The following is an 18,431-nucleotide window of genomic DNA, read 5'->3' as shown; positions in this document are numbered from 1 at the left end:
GGATGCAGCTAAGCAGGAGAAGTTTCTGGAAGGACTGAATGATGAGCTGAGCATGCAGTTGATGGTGGCAACTTTTAACAACTACCAGGAGTTGGTAGATAGAGCTCTCATGATTGAAGGGAAGCAGCAGCAGATTGAGAGTCGTAAGAGGAAGTATGGACAAGGAAAGTACAGTACAGGAGCTCACCAGAAGCCTCATTTTACCCCGAACTCGGGAGGACACCTTCAGCATAACCATGGAGGTCACAATCACAATGGAGGAAGTTCGCACAATCATAGTGGCCCCAAGAATGGTAATGGGAACGGAGGAAGCAATGGACAGAACCGTACCAACCCATCAACCCCAGCCAAGAGGGATCTAAGCCACGTTACCTGTTTCAAGTGCCAGAAGACTGGACATTATGCCACTGATTGTCCAGAAGCAAAAAATGGAAATGGCAATGGAAGCTCGGGGAAGAAGCCGAACCCTTTCAACAGGGGACAGGTGAACCACGTTAATGTGGAGGAGGTTGAAGCACAGCCTGATGCGGTAATAGGTAAGTTCTTGGTTAAGTCATTTACTGCAATCGTTCTTTTTGATACTGGTGCATCACATTCATACATATCAAGGGGATTTGTGGATAAGTTTAAGTTGCCCACCAAAGTTCTTAGAACACCTATGATAGTAACCTCACCAAGAGCAGAGTATATGGCAAGCCAAGGATGTTTTTAGTTGCCATTGGCCATAGGTAGGCATGTTTTCCCCTCAGACCTAATAGTTTTGGAGTCACAAGGTTTGGATGTGATTTTGGGAATGGATTGGCTATCGATGTATGGAGGAAACATCGATTGCGCCAGTAAGACGATTTTGCTTACTACCCCAGAAGGAAGAAGGATTAAGTATGTATCCCGACATGTGCCGAAGAGGACTCAAGTGAATTCCTTATCAGGAGTTGTCAGGAGGAAGTACCAGTGGTGCAGGAATTCCCTGACGTATTTCCAGAGGAGTTGCCAGGCATGCCACCGGATAGAGACATCGAGTTTTTGATTGAGCTTTTGCCAGGCACTGGGCCAATATCTAAGAGACCGTACAGGATGCCCGCTAAGGATTTGGAAGAAATTAAGAAGCAAATTAAGGAGTTACTGGATAAAGGATATATTTGCCCCAAGTTCGTCACCTTGGGGATCACCCGTACTTCTAGTGGAGAAGAAAGATGGATCATTGAGGATGGTTGTTGATTATCGTGGATTGAATGAAGTAACAATCAAGAACAAGTACCCACTGCCGATGATCAATGATCTGTTTGACCGACTACAAGGAGCTAAAGTATTTTCCAAGATTGATTTGCTATCAGGATACCACCAGTTGAAGATACGAGAGCAGGATATACCCAAGACAGCTTTTACCACAAGGTATGGGCTATATGAGTACACCGTTATGTCATTTGGCCTGACTAACGCACCTGCCTATTTCATGAACATGATGAACAAAGTGTTTATGGGGTTTTTGGATAAGTTCGTCGTAGTGTTCATTGATGATATTCTGGTCTATTCGAAGAATGAAGAAGAGCATAAGGAGCATTTGCGTTTGGTACTTGGAAAGCTCAGAGAACATCAGTTATATGCCAAGTTCAGCAAGTGCGAGTTTTGGTTAAAGGAAGTTGGATTCCTTGGACATGTTATATTCGGAGAAGGAATAGCAGTAGATCCCACCAAGGTTAACACTGTGACAAATTGGGAAGCACCCACGACAGTTGGAGAAATCCGGAGTTTTCTTGGACTCGCAGGATATTACCGGAGATTCATCGAGAATTTCTCGAAGATTGCAAAGCCTATGATGGAGTTGTTGAAGAAGGACACCAAATTCATTTGGACTGAGGAATGTGAGGCTAGTTTCCAGGAATTGAAGAAACGTTTGTTACAGCGCCAGTGTTGATTCTGCCAGATCAACGCAAGGATTATGAAGTATATTGCGACGCTTCTCGTCGAGGACTTGGAGCAATGCTAATACAGGAGGGAAGAGTTGTTTCATATGCCTCGCGACGGCTTAAACCCCATGAGTTGAATTATGCTACACATGATTTGGAGTTAGCAGCCGTAGTGCATGCGTTGAAGACATGGAGACATTTTCTCATCGGAAACCATTGTGAGGTGTACACGGATCACAAGAGTTTGAAGTACATTTTCACGCAGAAGGAGTTGAATCTCAGGCAAAGGAGATGGTTGGAGCTCATTAAGGATTATGATATGAGATTGCATTATCACCCAGGGAAGGCTAACGTAGTAGCCGATGCGTTGAGCCGCAAGAGCCATGTCAACACGCTCATGACCGGAGAGTTACCCAAGAAGTTAGCAGAGGATCTTCGTGAACTATGTTTGGAAATAGTTCCAAGAGGTTTTGTAGCAGCATTGGAGATTCAGTCTACTTTGATGGATAAGATCAGAGAAGCTCAGAAAACAGACAAGGAAATTGCTCAGATAAAGGAAAGGATGAGTAAAGGAAAATCCAAGGGATTTCGTGAGGATGAACACGATACCTTATGGTTTGAGGACCGCATTTATGTGCCCAATGATCCGGAGATCAGGAAGTTGATTCTGCAAGAGGCCCATGATTCACCATATTCGATTCACCCAGGAAATACCAAGATGTATTTGGATTTGAAGGATACTTTCTGGTGGACCGGAATGAAGAAGGATATTGCGGAGTATGTAGCAGTTTGTGATGTATGTCAGAGAGTAAAGGCAGAGCATCAGAAGCCAGCAGGATTGCTACAACCATTGCCGATACCCGAATGGAAGTGGGATAAGCTAGGCATGGATTTTATCACAGGATTGCCCAGGACTCGTTCAGGCTATGACTCGATATGGGTTGTAGTCAATCGTTTGACGAAGGTAGCTCATTTCATCCCAGTAAAGACCACTTATACAAGTGCTAAGTTGGCAAAGATATACATGACCCGGATCGTATGTCTGCATGGAGTTCCGAGGACCATTGTATCAGATAGAGGAACCCAGTTTACTTCAAAGTTTTGGAATCAGTTGCACGAGACTTTGGGTACCAGGCTAGAGTTCAGTACAGCATTTCATCCACAGACAGACGGACAGACCGAGAGAGTCAATCAGATTTTGGAGGACATGCTGAGAGCTTGTGCGCTAGATTATGGATCTAGTTGGCACAAAAATTTGCCATATGCAGAGTTCTCTTACAACAACAGTTATCAATCCAGTTTGAAGATGGCCCCTTTCGAAGCTCTGTACGGAAGGAGGTGCAGGACACCGTTGTTGTGGGACGAAGTTGGAGACCGCCAGTTGTTTGGACCAGATTTGATTAAAGAGTCTAAACAGAAAGTGAAGTTGATTCGCGATAGGCTCAAGGTAGCCCAGTCCATGCAGAAGAGTTATGCAGATTCTAAACGCAAGGAGACAGTTTACGAAGTTGGAGACAGGGTTTATCTTCAAGTATCACCACTTCGAGGAGTAAAGCGCTTTGGAGTTAAGGGAAAGTTAGCGCCACGTTTTGTAGGACCATACAAAGTTTTGGAGCGTATGGGGGAAGTTGCTTGGAATTGCCCGAAGGATTGTCGTGAGTTCACGATGTGTTCCATGTTTCTCAGCTGAAGAAGTGCCACGCAGAGATGGCTGAGATACCACTGAGAGATACAGTGCCATTGGAAGCGATTCAGCTGGATAGTGACTTGACCTATGAGGAGAAACCAGTTAAGATTCTTGAGTATGCCAGCCGAGTCACCCGCAGCAAGGTTATCAAGTTTTGCAAAGTTCAGTGGAGTCACCATACCGAGGATGAAGCCACCTGGGAGCGAGAGGAAGATCTACGGAAGGACCACTCTCACCTATTTTCTAGCCAACCCGAATCTCGAGGGCGAGATTCATCTTAAGGGGGGTAGGTTTGTAACATCCCAATTTTCAATTTGGAATGTTATACATTAGATCATCATGCATATCATATTTTATTGCATTTTGATTTGCGATCCTAGAAATTTCACGCAACTCAAGGACCCACGGAGAGAGTTGGGATTTCGTTATTTTCATATTTGGGTTTTCTCAAATTTTGAAAATAGGATCATTTGTTTTAATTATTTTTCTCTCCGAAAATATTTCATATCAAAATATATGAGAGGGGATAAAATGACTTCTCCACAAATAATGAAATATTGGAGGAAAAATATTAAAAACAAATATTTGATTTTATTCGAATTAGGAAAAATACGCGTTTTTCAAAATTGCATTTTAGGCCCAAATAAATGTTCATCTTGTCTGGCTTATTTTTAGAGGACAGGGAAAATTTATTTCGGGATTTTTCGAGTCCGTTTAGTATTTCTTTTCTTACTTTTTCTGCACGTCCGAATTATTTTTTTTTAAGTCAACCGCCTTACGGGCCGTGTCGACCCGGACACCTCAGCCCGGCCGGCCTTTAAAGCCGCGGCCCGAGCCCCGCCTCAGCCGAAGTCGCCGTCGCCCACGCTGCCGCCGCCCCGCCCCGCCGCCCGACCCGCCACCCGCTGGAGCCCCGTCGCCGTCCGCCGCCGCCCGCCGGGGCCCCGCCGCCTCTCGCCCGACGCCGCCACCAGCCGGAGCCGCTCGCCGCCGCCGCCGTCACGCGAACCGAGGTAGCCGCCGGTTTTTCTCGAAGAACCGTTCGGTTTTATTTCGAAACCGAGATGCGTTTTTTTATATTAGATCGGTTTATTTTTTTCCGGTTTAGTTAAATAGCGAACGCCCGTTCGTTCGTTTTAACGAACGGTTTTCGTTTTTTTACAAACAGCGAACGTTCGATCGTTAGCCTGTTCGTCAGTTTTTCTTTTTCTCGGATTTTCCGCGATTATTCCTGATCGCGATTTCCGATCTGTTTTTCGTTTTAGTATAACTTTTCGCTCGTTTATCGGAATCAGGCGATTCAAGCGCCTAGAGTTTCGTCTCGAAATTCTCTTTCCGTTTAACCAACTCAAACAAGTTTTTGCTACTGTAAAATTTGACTTAGATCCAGATTAGTAAATGAAGCTTGTTTCTTTCGCCGTTTGACCTTCGTTGCTTCGTTTGAATTGATTTTTTTTTTGCAAACCGGAGTTCTTAAGTTGAACTTTCTGGTTAGATCTCTTATTTTGAGTTTTATTTCGTGCACCCTTGCTTGATTGCTTATGTATGTATTGTTTGTTTGCGATAGAGTACCCGGAGTGCGAAGCGTGCTACTACGAGTCTCTAGGTTTCACGGATCATCAGCAAGGCAAGTAACACTTTGATCATACTTTTCATCACCCAGTTTTATTGCATTAGATCGATCCTCAAATAGTTGCATGATTAGGATTTGATTAATATGTGGGTTTTGGGAAGTAGATGAGGTAGTACCTATTGTCCTGTTTACTATCAAACCTTTGGGAGTTACTTCTACGTTTGCTTATATTGCTATGCTATGCTCGTAGACGTGGATTGGGTTTGAGTGAATTCTTCATGACAGATGTGAGATTATTAATTTATGGTTCAACTTAAGGTGGCTACTTTAATTTACATCTGGGTGGATTGAGGCACCTGGAGAAACCAGTGTTGCCTGTATTTTTGGATAACCCGGAGTACCCGTGTGATCATCCTATGGACCGCCACCCAGACTCAAAGGGGTCATGAGATTATTCATGCTAGAAACTTCCGTGTGCAGCCACAAGCTATTATGGGCTCTAGCATAGTTGAGTAGGTTACATGACCTCTTGAAGAGGTGGGCTAGCACATGTAGGGGAAAGTAGGTGTAACTGTCCACCCGGAGTAAAGAGTAGTGTTTCTGAAAGACTGTGTCTCGGTCATCCGTTTCTCAAACACCATGGAGTGCGAGAAATCAAGCGGAGGCGATCGAGTCTTGTGGGGAAAAGTGCACAAACCTCTGCAGAGTGTACAAACTAATCATGATTAGCCGTGTCCCCGGTTATGGACATGTTGAGTATCTAGTCTTGGATTATCATGTGAATCTCATCATCATGTTACTTAATTTAATTTGATTGGGTTAAACACGTTCTTAATTGGGATTGAGTTGGAGGTACCTTCTCAATGTTTAACAACCACCATGATAGTTAAATAAAATTTATTCCTTTGTGGTAGGGAAAAATTGGCTTTTCGCAAAACTGTAACCATAGAGCTTTCCACCAGCCAAATATGCATGTAGTGATAGCATTATTCTGTTCATTACTCTCTATGTGTTACTTTGCCAGCATATTCCATGTGCTGACCCATTTTCGGGCTGCAACATATAATGTTGCAGACTTTTCAGACGATGAGTAAGGAGCCTTAGGTCGTGGTCTTATACTCAGTGATGTCGTTGGAGTTGATGGACTCACTTTATCGTATTTTAGATGGCCTTAAGCCATATTTATTGTATTGAGTTCTCTTGAACTATTCGATGTAATAAGTGTGTGATTGCTACTCTGTTATAAATCCTTCAAAGTACTATGCGTGTCAGCATTACTGATCCAGGGATGACACTGATGCATAGAGACTAGACTATTTGAGGTATGGTCGCTACAGTAATCCCCTTGCTCATGTTTACATTCCGTATGAATTGTACTTGTTAACAACGTATTAATGAAGAAAAGGGTGCTTGCCGGGTTCTTTTGTGCGTGAGAGAGGCTCACACCAAGGAACGAGTCCTTGTTATCTTTAGGATAAACATCGGCACCCGGCAACAGACCTTGCCATCCTCCCGCTCTATAGCCCGACCACGCTCACACCCTTGGCGGAGGTAGGGGCAAAGTAGGATTAGGCCCTTCCTCTGTTCCCTTGCCATCGCAGCTACAACTAAGTTCCAGCCCAAACAAGGGTTTTTGGGCGCAGGAAAGAAGGAGCACGGTGGCCCAGGAATGGACGAAGTTTCGTACGTTCAAGTTCCATACAGAAGTGCAGAGCGGGGGAGGAAAGGACTTATCTGAGTCTGTAGCCCCCGGCAATCTTGGCTTGTCGTGATCGGATATCTGAATTCGCAGCCCCGGGCAACCTTGGCTTGCCGGGGTTGGGGCATCGGCCTGTTCCTTTTCCTCCAAACGGCTTAGCAGAAATGCCTGCGCATCCTGCGAACCAAAAAAGGACTGGAAAGGACAGAGAGATGCGCACTCGACCTCTATGCTAGGGGCTAGCCTCCGCTACGCACTATCAACCCTAACAAAGAGAGAGACTCAACCTAGCATGCATGCTAAAACTTAGGGCGCCAGCGCTTCATTTATTTATCTGTTGCTCAGGGTCTGCCCTGGCTTTGTACAAAGGGTTAAATGCCTTGTCGACAAGGCTTGTACAAGAAGTGGTCTGTCGGGGGGGCCGGAAACCGCGCCTTATGGGTAAAACTTGCGAAGATGTTCGGTGTTCCAGGAATTGCTCACTGGAATACCATCTTCGGTCTCCAGGCGAACTGCGTCGGGCCTGGTGACTCGTATTACCCGATAAGGGCCTTCCCACTTTGGCGTCAACTTGTTGGAATTCTTGGCCGACTGAACGCGCCGAAGAACAAGGTCGCCTTCCTCAAAGCTTCGGGCATGAACCTTGCGGCTATGGTAGCGACGCAAGGCTTGCTGGTAGCGCGCTGCTCGCACAGCCGCCCGAAGACGATCTTCCTCAAGAAGTGTTGCGTCATCTTGCCCCAATTGCTCTTGCTCAAGCTCATCATAAGCGAGCACTCGAGGTGACTCGTTTGTGAGTTCTGTGGGGTGAACTGCTTCTGCCTCGTAAACGAGGGAGAAGGGTGTCTAGCCGATGGCTCGACTTGGTGTCGTTCTGATCGACCAAAGAACCGCCAGCAACTCATCAATCCAGTGTCTTCCGCACTTGTGTAGCCTGTCGAAAGTCTTCGTTCTGAGGCCTCGCAGTACTTCAGCATTTGCCCTCTCTGCATGGCCGTTGCTTCGGGGATGTGCAACAGAAACAAAGCAGACCTTGCTGCCGAGGTCTTGAATGTACTGCATGAAGGTGCGGCTTGTGAACTACGTGTCGTTGTCGGTGATGACTCTGTTTGGCACACCAAAACGGCAAACCAGCCCTTTGAAGAACTTGACGGCTGATTGTGTTGTTACCTTTCTCACTGCTTCGACTTCCGGCCACTTTGTGAACTTGTCGATTGCAATGTACAAGTACTCAAAGCCCGCGACAGCACGGGGAAAGGGGCCAAGTATGTTGAGCCCCCAGACCGAGAATGGCCAGGAAAGAGGGATTGTTTGGAGAGCTTGAGCTTGTTGATGAAGCTTCTTTGAATGGAACTGACACGCTTCACACTTGGTTACTAGTGCAGTTGCATCCTGGAGGGCAGTGGACCAGAAGAAACCTTGCCAAAACATCTTGCCGGCAAGGGCTCTTGACCCGATGTGGGAGCCACATATGCCTCCGTGTATCTCTGCCAACAGCTCCAGACCGTCCTCCTGGGGAATGCACTTCAATTTCACACCGTTCGATCTTTTTCTGTACAAGGCATTGTCCACAAACTGGTACATGGCAGACCAACGGGCCACTCTCTCCACTTCTTCCAGCTCCTTAGGGAGCTCCCCTGTTTGGAGAAATCGAACGGTATGTTGTGCCCATGCCGGAGCTTGAGGCTCGACGGCAAGGATCAAAGGCATTTCTTCTGCTGCGGGAGCGGTCGTCTCTATGACAAGGGCTTGAGGCCCTGCTAGAGCCTGTTGCTCCTCAGCGAGCTTAGCGTCCCCGGCAACATCCTTGCCGGCGGCTCCTGGGAGCTCGATGGGAAAGTACTTGCCGGGGCCTGATTTCCTTCGCTTGTCATGTCCTGCCGATGGTTCCACGGATGGCTGAGTTAGTTGGAGCACAAAGGTCCCTGGTTCCATAGGTAACTTTAGGGCAGCGCGCTTTGACACATCGTCGGCAATGCTGTCCTCTGCTCGAGGAACATGCTCAACTTGCAGACCGTCAAAACGCTCCTCCAATTTTCTCACTTCATCTACGTAGTCCTCCATCAACGGGCTGTGATAATCTTTATTGACTTGCTTGACGACAAGCTGAGAGTCACCTCTGACGATGAGCTTCCTGATTCCGAGATCCGCCGCGATCCTGAGACCGGCAAGCAGCCCTTCGTACTCGGCAGTGTTGTTTGTTGATCTCTCCCTGGGAAAGTGCATTTCGACTACATACTTTAGGTGATCTCCAGTGGGTGCAACAAGTAGCACACCAGCACCAGTGCCTTGCAGCGAGAAAGCCCCATCAAAGTACATAATCCAGTTGCAACTTGTTTCCTTGTCGGGGAGAGTAGTCTCTTGAATCTCTTCGTCAGGCATCGGGGTCCATTCTGCGATGAACTCTGCCAAGACTCTACTCTGGATTGTTGAAGTACTCTCAAACTTCAGACCAAAGCTCGACAGTGCCAATGCCCATTCCACAATCCACCCAGTTGCATCTAGGTTATGCAAGATCCGTTGCAAAGGAAGGCGGGTGACGGCGGTGATCTCATGTGCTTGGAAATAATGACGCAGCTTCCTCGGCAAAGAACAGAGCAACGCCCATACAAGACTTAGAAGAAACATTTGCAAATTTGCGCAAGATCAACCTCAAGCTAAATGCCCACAGGCGGCGCGGCGACTTCCCGGACGCCCCAGCCGGCCCCCGTGCCACGACCTTCCCAGGCCGCGCGCGATGAGAGACACCACGACGTCGGTGCCCCCGAGCCCAGCGGCGTGTAGCTCGTCGTCTTGGACCCGAATGACACCGCTCGCATGGCTCCGATTGCCAGAGTGTCGTGGATGCTCACGGGCCGCGCCTCCGGCGCCATCTGTGGCCACCCCGTCGCCCGCCCGTGCTGGTGCGGACGGGCCAGCTCCGGACAACCCGATCGCTATGATCCCCTTCTTCTTGGGGGCCATGGTGATGATGAAGTCGATGCGCTAACTTCCAAACCGGATTTTCACAGCTGCGCCCCCTACCTGGCGCGCCAAAGATGTCGGGGAAATGACACCTATGGGACCACGAGGATCCCTTCTACGGTTGGTGGCGCGGGGCTCTGGAAAGAGCGGGTCTGGTGAGTTAGCGCGAGGAGATTTTACCCAGGTTTGGGCCGCAAACGATGCGTAATACCCTAGTCCTGCTTTGGTGTATATTTGGTGTTCTTGAGCTCTTGAACTAGCTACGGTGCGTGTGTAGTCCAAAAAGTCTGAATCCTTCCTCAGTACGCCTCGGGCCTCCTTTTATAGGTCAAAGGGGTCGCCATAGTGGCACACAGGAGGTGGAAAGTATATACAGTGTACAAGCTTATCGCCCGACATCACAGGACAAAACGCATTTAATGCGCTACTTATGTGTCCTATTGCTTTATCGGGGATGGCAACAAAGCCCGTCCCATCCGTCGCCGCTTCGCCTTGCTTCGACACGCGTCCAAGCCAACAAGGCATGCAGTGCCATGTAAGCTGGCAGGCTGCTGAGCTGGTGTGGTGGCGGGGTCTTCACGAAGATCTGCATGCCACCACGCAGGTGCCTGTCTAGCTGGCCTAGAAACCACGTGCCGCCACACAGGCTATTGCTTGGTTGGTGGGTCAGCCGCTGAGCTGGGTCAGCGACGGGGTGGCAAAGCCTTGCCGCGGTCTTGCTGTTATTCCTGGCAAGGGTCTTGCTGGGGCCTCGCGAGCTCCCTCGGCAAGAGTCTTGCCGGGGCTCTGTGGATGTCTTCGGCAGGAGCCTTGCCGGGGCCTCGTGAGCAACCTCGGCAAAGGGGCCATGCCAGTGCCTTGTCTCCTGGTTCTCATCTAGGCCTTGCAAGTCTCTTGTCTTCACAAAGATCTGCATGCCACCAAGCAGGCGCCTCCTGAGCCTTGGTCCCAACGTTGTCGATGGTGTTGGAACTCTCAGGCTCAAGGGTGGTGGCCTTGCTGGTGTTGGGTAAGTTGCCCCGGCAAGGTTCTTGCCGGGGCTATGTAGGCCATTCCAGCAAGGCTCTTGTCAAGGGAAGCCCATCTTGTCGCTTTGTCCTTCGCGCCCCTAGCTCGAATGCTTGCCTTGGCAGTCTCGTGCCTTTGCTTCCTTCCTCTGCCCCGCTAAGCATGGCCACAGGTGCGGCTCTGACTGCCCGTGCACAAGTAATGGGGTACAAAGAGGGTCCCTACTTTTGTACACCAACAGGTGTTGAACCAAGAGTACACCTCCATAGACTTCACAAACTTTAAGTGGTCGCCGCATGAGCACCCGAGGAGCAATGTTGTCCATCTAGGGTTGGTGAACAGGGGTTCATGGTGGTTGAGCAGTGGTGAGAAAGAGGATGAGGTGTGGAAGAGGAGATGGTAGAAGATGATATGTCCCAAACATATCTATATTTTTTGTATGATTTATGCTATATTGCTACCAATTACATACACTTTGGCATACTTTTTATTAATTTTTATTGGACTAACATATCCTATCCTATATACACCATAGTTGCATAGACCAGCTCTGCAAGCAACATGCACAATGTGGTTTTCATGGACATCTACCTATGATTCCACCTATGCAAAAATGATCATGTGTTTGAGCTCGAGCATAAGTTAACACTCGATATTAAATGATGTTAAGTTGCAAGAAGCAAAACACTTAAGTATTAAAAGTGTAAACAACATTCAACTACGAGAACCAAATGAGTAAAGTGTTAAAAGTGTAAATCACATAAAATTGCAACAACTAACAACATGAATGATAAAACTTGGTGCTTTTGATAGATTTCTACTAGCTTGGAAAATAAAAACCCAATCTTAAGTCTCTAGTAGTCAGCAATAGTAGTTAGCAATACATAAATGCATCTGTAGCGACCTGGCCCGGTTGCGAGAAAACTATTATTTCGGTTTAGTCCTTTAGTTAGCAGATTAGTCCCTAAACTTCGTTTAGCCACAACTTTTTAACCGTAGATCCAAATTAAACCAGCGACAAATTTTCCGTCTTGAATAGGTCTATTCAGTGAAACCATATTTGAAAACTTTTGCTAATTTAGAATTTGAATTTATTCAGATACAAATTCAAACTCTATTCGACCATATCTCCTAAGGGGTAGCTCCGTTTGAATTAATTCTTTTTGCACTTTGTCACCCTAGCCAAATTCGGTTATTTCAATCAATGTCATGGTATTTTCACAAAATTAGGATCTGTCCATGATAAATTTTACTCCTATACCAGTATACACTTTAGTTCACATCACAAATTTTGAACCCTATTTTCACACGTTGCTTTTGCACTTAGAAAATTTTCATGAAAGTTAAGTGTGTTGGATTTTCCTTTATGGTAGGATTACATGGTAGGAATTTATGCCGGATGGCTATGCTTACACCCAGTAGTTCATTGAGGTAGCTAGGTCTGAACTTTACAACATTGTCGCCGCCGTTTAATCATATTGCTTTGCTAAAGTAGACGTGGATTGGGGAGTGATTCATCATAAAGTATGAGGGACAATGTAGTAAGAAGGAGCAAGATAATTAATGAACTACCTGGGCGGAATTGGTTTGAATGGTGGCGAAGTACAGTGGGAGCATTCATGAGGAATCCATGGGAGTGCACACCAGTGGTCCGTCCACTCAAGCTCAAAGGGATCGAACATGTTTTCATGACTAGAAGCTTATGTGTGCAGCCACAAGCCATTACGAGCTCTGGCTTAGTTGAGTAGTTAGTGTGACCTCTTTCTGGGATAGGCTAGTAGATGTAGAATATGTAGGTGTACCGGCCTATCTGTGGGTTAAGAGGAATACTTTCGAACGACTATGACTCGATCTCCCGATCAAGTAGGTGGTCGAGTCTTGTGGGGAAAAGTGCGCAAACCTCTACAGATTGTTAAATCTAATCGATTAGTTATGTCCCCGGTTACGGACAACTTGAGATTTTAGTAGTGGAAATGCCGAGAGATCTTATCACCCATAACTTAATTAATTGGGTTCAAATAAACTTTGGGAATAGATTGAGTTGGGGGTACCATCTCAATCATATGCTACTTTGTAGTGGTAGAATAGTATATTTTATAATAGGAAAAAATAGCTTTATGCAAAGTTAAACTTAGAGCTTTCCACCAGCCAAATTTCATGTACAAGTATGTTCATTATGCTCTTATGATGTGACTTGCCAGTACATTCCATGTACTGACCTACATGGCTGCAACCTATCATGATGCAGATTTATCCAATGAGGATTAAGGTGTGATATAGGCCGATGTTCTACACTCAGCTTTTGCTCGTGGAGTTGATGGACTCATTTACTTCGATGCTTCTGCGGTATTTGTTTTATTTGGCCTGATGCCATATCTTTGTAATAAATTGCATTACTCATGGACTATCGATGTAATAAAGAGATGTGTGTCATTTATGTTATTTAATCGAGTACTGTGTGCGCTAGGAAGTCGGTCCAAGGACTAGCACGGTAAGCACAGAGACTTCGATCCTTACCGAGTCGGGTCACTACAGCATCTATTATTTTCTTCTTTGCACAAGAAGGAACACTTTGATTAACATATCATGTGATAGATATAGGGAGAATAAACATAGACGGGGAGGACAAAGCAATAACAAAGAGGTGTTCCAAATGAGGGATAAACGGTAGGGACATTTTATTTTATTATGACACTTTCAGTTGTTCAAGAAATGCTACATGAGTTTGATGCTTTGTTTTGGGAGCCAAAGGAATTACTCGTCGGCGTGCTTGTGACAACCTAATTTTGTTATTATGCCTATGGCCACAAAATTCCTTGGTACCATTCCATCGTTTGCCTTGCTTCCTATTCTGTTCATTCACAAACCTAGCTCTCCATCTGAATAGCTAATCCTAAACCTAAATCTCATTATACTTCTGAGTGGAAAAGGCAAGACACCATGTTTCCTTTCACCTTACCCCCAGAAACATTTGTCAGTACAGTCACATGAACCCATTTTTTGCTTCATAGTGTGGGCAAGATATGTCTGATATACTTGTGATGGTTGTATGGTCAAATATGTTAGCATATTACTTGTGATGGTTGATCTACAATTCAATAGCTTTCAAACAACAAATGCAATTTCTTCCAAATTGGAACTCTTTCCATAACAACCAGTCTTGGTTCCCTACATGATATGCTAATGCCAGATAGATGATACAATGTAGAGTTCACATGATGAATGTGATAAAAAGAAAGAAATCATCCAAGCTAATGGTGCAAACTAGCAAACACAAACGTTCAATACAACCTCGTTATGTCATCATCACAACACCTAGATTTTCATCATTGGATTTTTTTCTCGCCTAACCTAGCTCGCTCTCTTGCGGAATGGGCCAAAGAATATGTAGTAGTGGTAACCCTCTCCCCAACCATAAACCAGATTGTTCCACTTGCACCGATTAGAGCATATGCCCACTTTAGAGCTAGATTTCATGCTCAACCGATCTAGCTTAGGGGAAACAACTTGGCAGCATTGAAGTTAAGATTCCGCAACCAACACAGCTACAAATGGGTGCCCCCACCTTGTTTTCTCTACCTCTCTCCTCCACATCCCTCACGTGTTTCTCCTGCTCCCCAGATCCCTCTCTCTCCACTAGATCCGGTAGCCTCGCGAGTTTGTGAGGTGAGAGAGTGGTGTCCCCACTCTTGTTCTGTAGTTCAAAAAAAACCTCAACTTGAAAGAACATCTGCCAATAGGGTATTTTGTCGACAAAATTAACCCCTTCCCATTTTGATGCTTCTATAAACATTTCAAAAAAAAAACCTTATTCATTATTGCCAAGTTAGGATCAACCACTTGATTTGGGCACACACAGACTGACACCTAATTAACTAGGTGGTTTTTTGTCCCCTAACCCCGTTACCACATGTCTACATAAAAAAGTCTACTCCTTTTTCGACATTTTTGGAGGGCTATAAGAGAGAAGCACGTAGAAAGGGTGTTGTATTGGTACTTAAATTAGATTTGATAAGAACTAATCTTCCACATATAGCGAATAGATTCTCCTGCCAACCTTAGATATTTTAGACCAACAGTACGACTTTTCACTACTGGGTTTTGATGAAAGCAAACTAGAAAAACAGAGTCCCCAAATTGGAGAAACCAGTTAACGATACAAACATACTCGATAGAACTACACATAATGTTAAGCTAATAATACTGAAATGGTAGGTAGCTAGTCATAGGAACACAAACTAGCCCAATGAATAAGATCGCAATAACGAAGTCTTGCAGAGGACGGGCAACAGAAGCTAGGGCCACTACAAAAGATCTCCATGTTTGCATTTTAGGGAATCTTGAGTTGGGTTTCAAGATGATGAGGATGGCGCTCGAGAGAAAAATGTCTTTGTCACAAGCTCCTCACTGTCCTCCTAAAGTACCTTCCATTATTGCATCAGGGGCACATGAGATAAATGAGCATCAGAGGGTCCAAAATCAATTTATGGTCATCGTGTTTCTTATGCATCACAACACCAAAATATACCAAATAGAAGAATCCCATTAAATCATTCATAAGCAAAATCGCATCAATTGGTCAGGAAATATCTACTGATTGTAAGGTATCAGGGTCAACTGAGAGTTCAGACACAAAAGTCTTCAACTGCTTGTCATGTAATCCCAAAAAAAAGGCTAAAGGACAGCAAAACACGATGTGGTTAGAAGATGCTTTATCCCTGCAGAGTTCACAGTCACGTCTCTAGGTCACATACAATATTTTTCAGTTGCTCAGATGACTGAATTGTATTTTGCACAATCCTTTTTTAGCTTCTTTGGCTTCAGTACTATCCTCTATAACCTGACAGTGAACATCCTATGACCCTTGTCTTTTTATCAATTAGAAAACCCAAATATTTCAGAGGTTGGGAACCACACATGCAGGTAAATTTTGACAACAATAAATGCTTTTCCATTTGAGTCTTGTCCATACAAAATGACAGCTATTAGGATTTAATGCTAGACTCAGCAACCACATGTGAACAAAATGCAATCAACATAATAAACATCGCACATGCACGGTAGACTCTAGATAAGAAAACCAAGGGTGCATCAGCAAACTAAGGGTGCGTGTGTCTTTATTAATTGATTTACATCCACCAAGCTAGCTGAAGTTGTAACCAAAATTGTATTTGTTCATTTGGACATGAGTAATATCTGTACCCTACCCAGTGTAGTGGATAACTGACATACACCACTAAAACATGTCTCTAATCTCCATACTGAAACGTACTCATAATTGTAACACTTGCTTCATAAGGAAAACATTAACAAAGTACTTTGCCTCCAAGAATAAATCAAATGATCAACAATCAAGCAATAGCATAATAACCTGGAGCTATGTTCAAATACTTGGACAATGCACAAGGGTGGGCTGAGGTATATCCTTTGAAACAAAATGGTCCCATATCAACCAACTTATTATTTTTCAGGTCAAAACTTATTGGCCATGTCTTTATGTTTTAAAATTTGAATTTACACAACAAGTAAACAACATCATCACAATCACAAGTCCATCTCAGGATAGGGTGAGATGCTTGCAGGTCCTTAAGTGTCAACTCTCTTGCATAGGTATCACTCACGGTCAGGTCAGGCAACAACATAGAATGACTTGGGTAGTCAACAGAGATTTCCTTGTCATAAGCCATGAATCCCTTGCTCCAATGGTCCCAAGAAGTCATTTTGTACCATGTCATGGCCATCCACCAAATTTCTTTGGGGTTTGTTAAGTAGTCTGACTCATACAGTGCATCCATGTCATCATACGACCTTTCATCAACATCTGGCCTTCCATATTTTTCTATTCGGCAAACTTGATCATACCATTACTATATGCAACATTCCAAACCCGCCACACATACAATTTCACGTTGTCCTTGTTTCCACGCGTCACCTTAGGAATTGCGATGAAGTGTGGCACAGACATTTTTTCGAGCACCTTGTAGAACATAATCCCCGTCCAGAGATCAACCCATCCAAGTTTCTCCAAAGTGGATCACATTAGAAGCTAGAAACAAGGTCATCCGTGCTCTAACATGGAGCGCTAGCTCCACTTGTTGCACTTTACAGCTCTAAACCCAGATCCTGGAGGAGGAGATATGGAGGGTAAAACCCAAGGGATCGGTGAATAGCATAGCGCGGCCAGGACGAAAAGGTCGTCATCGTTGTAGGGCAGGAGTTCGAGATCTGAGGATGTGAGGATGCACAGGTAGGGACCTAGAAGCAGGCACAGTGATGACACGGAGCTAGCCTTGTAGACGAAGTGCTCGTCCCGCCCTCTAAGGATGGGCAGGAAGAAGATGGAGAGGACGAGGAAGTCCTTCTCCATGAAGACGATTTTGGGCTGCCACAACCGGCTTCCTTGAGGCCAGGGCAGTGGATGCACAGGTAGGAGCCTAGTCAGTGATGCAGACGGTGACCAGGTATATGTGGCCTCGCTTGAGAAGGACTCCGCGGTGGTGGCATTCCTTACGTCGGCGAGGTACACCAGCAGCTCGAGGAAGACCAGGCGGAGGGAGGGGACGCGGGTTCATGATGCGGGTGTGAAGGGGACCCGCATGACATGGAGAATATCTTGCTCAAGTCCTCTTTGCTGTAGAAATCGAACATCATGCTCGGGCGGCGGTGATCGATGGTTGGACTAATCAGGGTTCATATCCAATTTGGGAGGTGGGAATTGCGGCATGTGGGTCTCTTAAGAGTGTTGAGGGAGGCTGGTTGGGGACAGCTGGAAATAAAATCTTGATGGAAGGAAACAGGTAATAGCCATACATTTCCAAGGTATGCCATGTACCGATAACACTCTAGCTGAGCACGTAGAAAAAAAATTAAGCTTACTGGTAGATTTTAGCATACCAAGGAAAACAAACACACCAATATCAGTTCTTAGTAGCCAGAAAAGGGTGGCGTCCAAGATCCAAAAGCAAGCAAGTACCATGTATTAGCAAAAACAACATCAATTTTATCTCTGTTTTAAAATAGAAGGTGGGATCATTGGGAACGGTGCGACACAATAAAGTGTCAAATACGCAACAATATGTACATGACTAATATTAGATTTGAGCTAGAAAGAATTACAGTTTTGTAGACAATCATACCTCCGAAGACACAAAAACTCCTTTTTTGGAGATCTCATACTTCACTATTGGTCTCCAACAAACTGAACCAACATCCTTTGGAATCGGTGCATGCTCTTTCTTCTTCCATGGATAGGCAGCGGTTCTCTTCAATTGAGTTGGATATTAAGCATACCACATCTACTGCTCTGGCTGGAAGGGAGTCTCTGTCAAATTCTTGTGCATGTAGTGGCACACATCCCTCTCAACCTCCTATCTTGGAGGCCAAATTTGTTGTCTTTGGATGCATATCCTTGGTAAGCAGGTCTTCAGTGTCGCTTTAGCTTCTTTTAGGAGGCCACAACCTGCTTAAGGGGCACATTCATCTCTAGTGCATGTCGTTCTAAGGGATCCTCGGTGTTGATGAGAAATTTATCCTCTATGTCTAGAAGTTGCTAGACAAAGTCGTCTTCATCCTCCTTTAGGTTGTCGGCCATCA

At 45.3% G+C, this 18,431-nt stretch overlaps 1 pseudogene; it reads right to left on the bottom strand.

Moving 5' to 3' along the window:
• Positions 1 to 16,189: 16,189 nt before the first annotated feature.
• Positions 16,190 to 17,641, bottom strand: LOC109783656 (uncharacterized; annotated as a pseudogene).
• Between the last annotated feature and the right edge of the window lie 790 nt (positions 17,642 to 18,431).

This window comes from Aegilops tauschii, chromosome 4 (genome assembly GCF_002575655.3).
Source record: "Aegilops tauschii subsp. strangulata cultivar AL8/78 chromosome 4, Aet v6.0, whole genome shotgun sequence".
Classification (NCBI taxonomy): Eukaryota; Viridiplantae; Streptophyta; class Magnoliopsida; order Poales; family Poaceae; genus Aegilops; species Aegilops tauschii.
The sequence above is the reverse complement of the archived record's forward strand: the minus strand, read 5'-3'. Positions and strand labels throughout refer to the sequence as shown.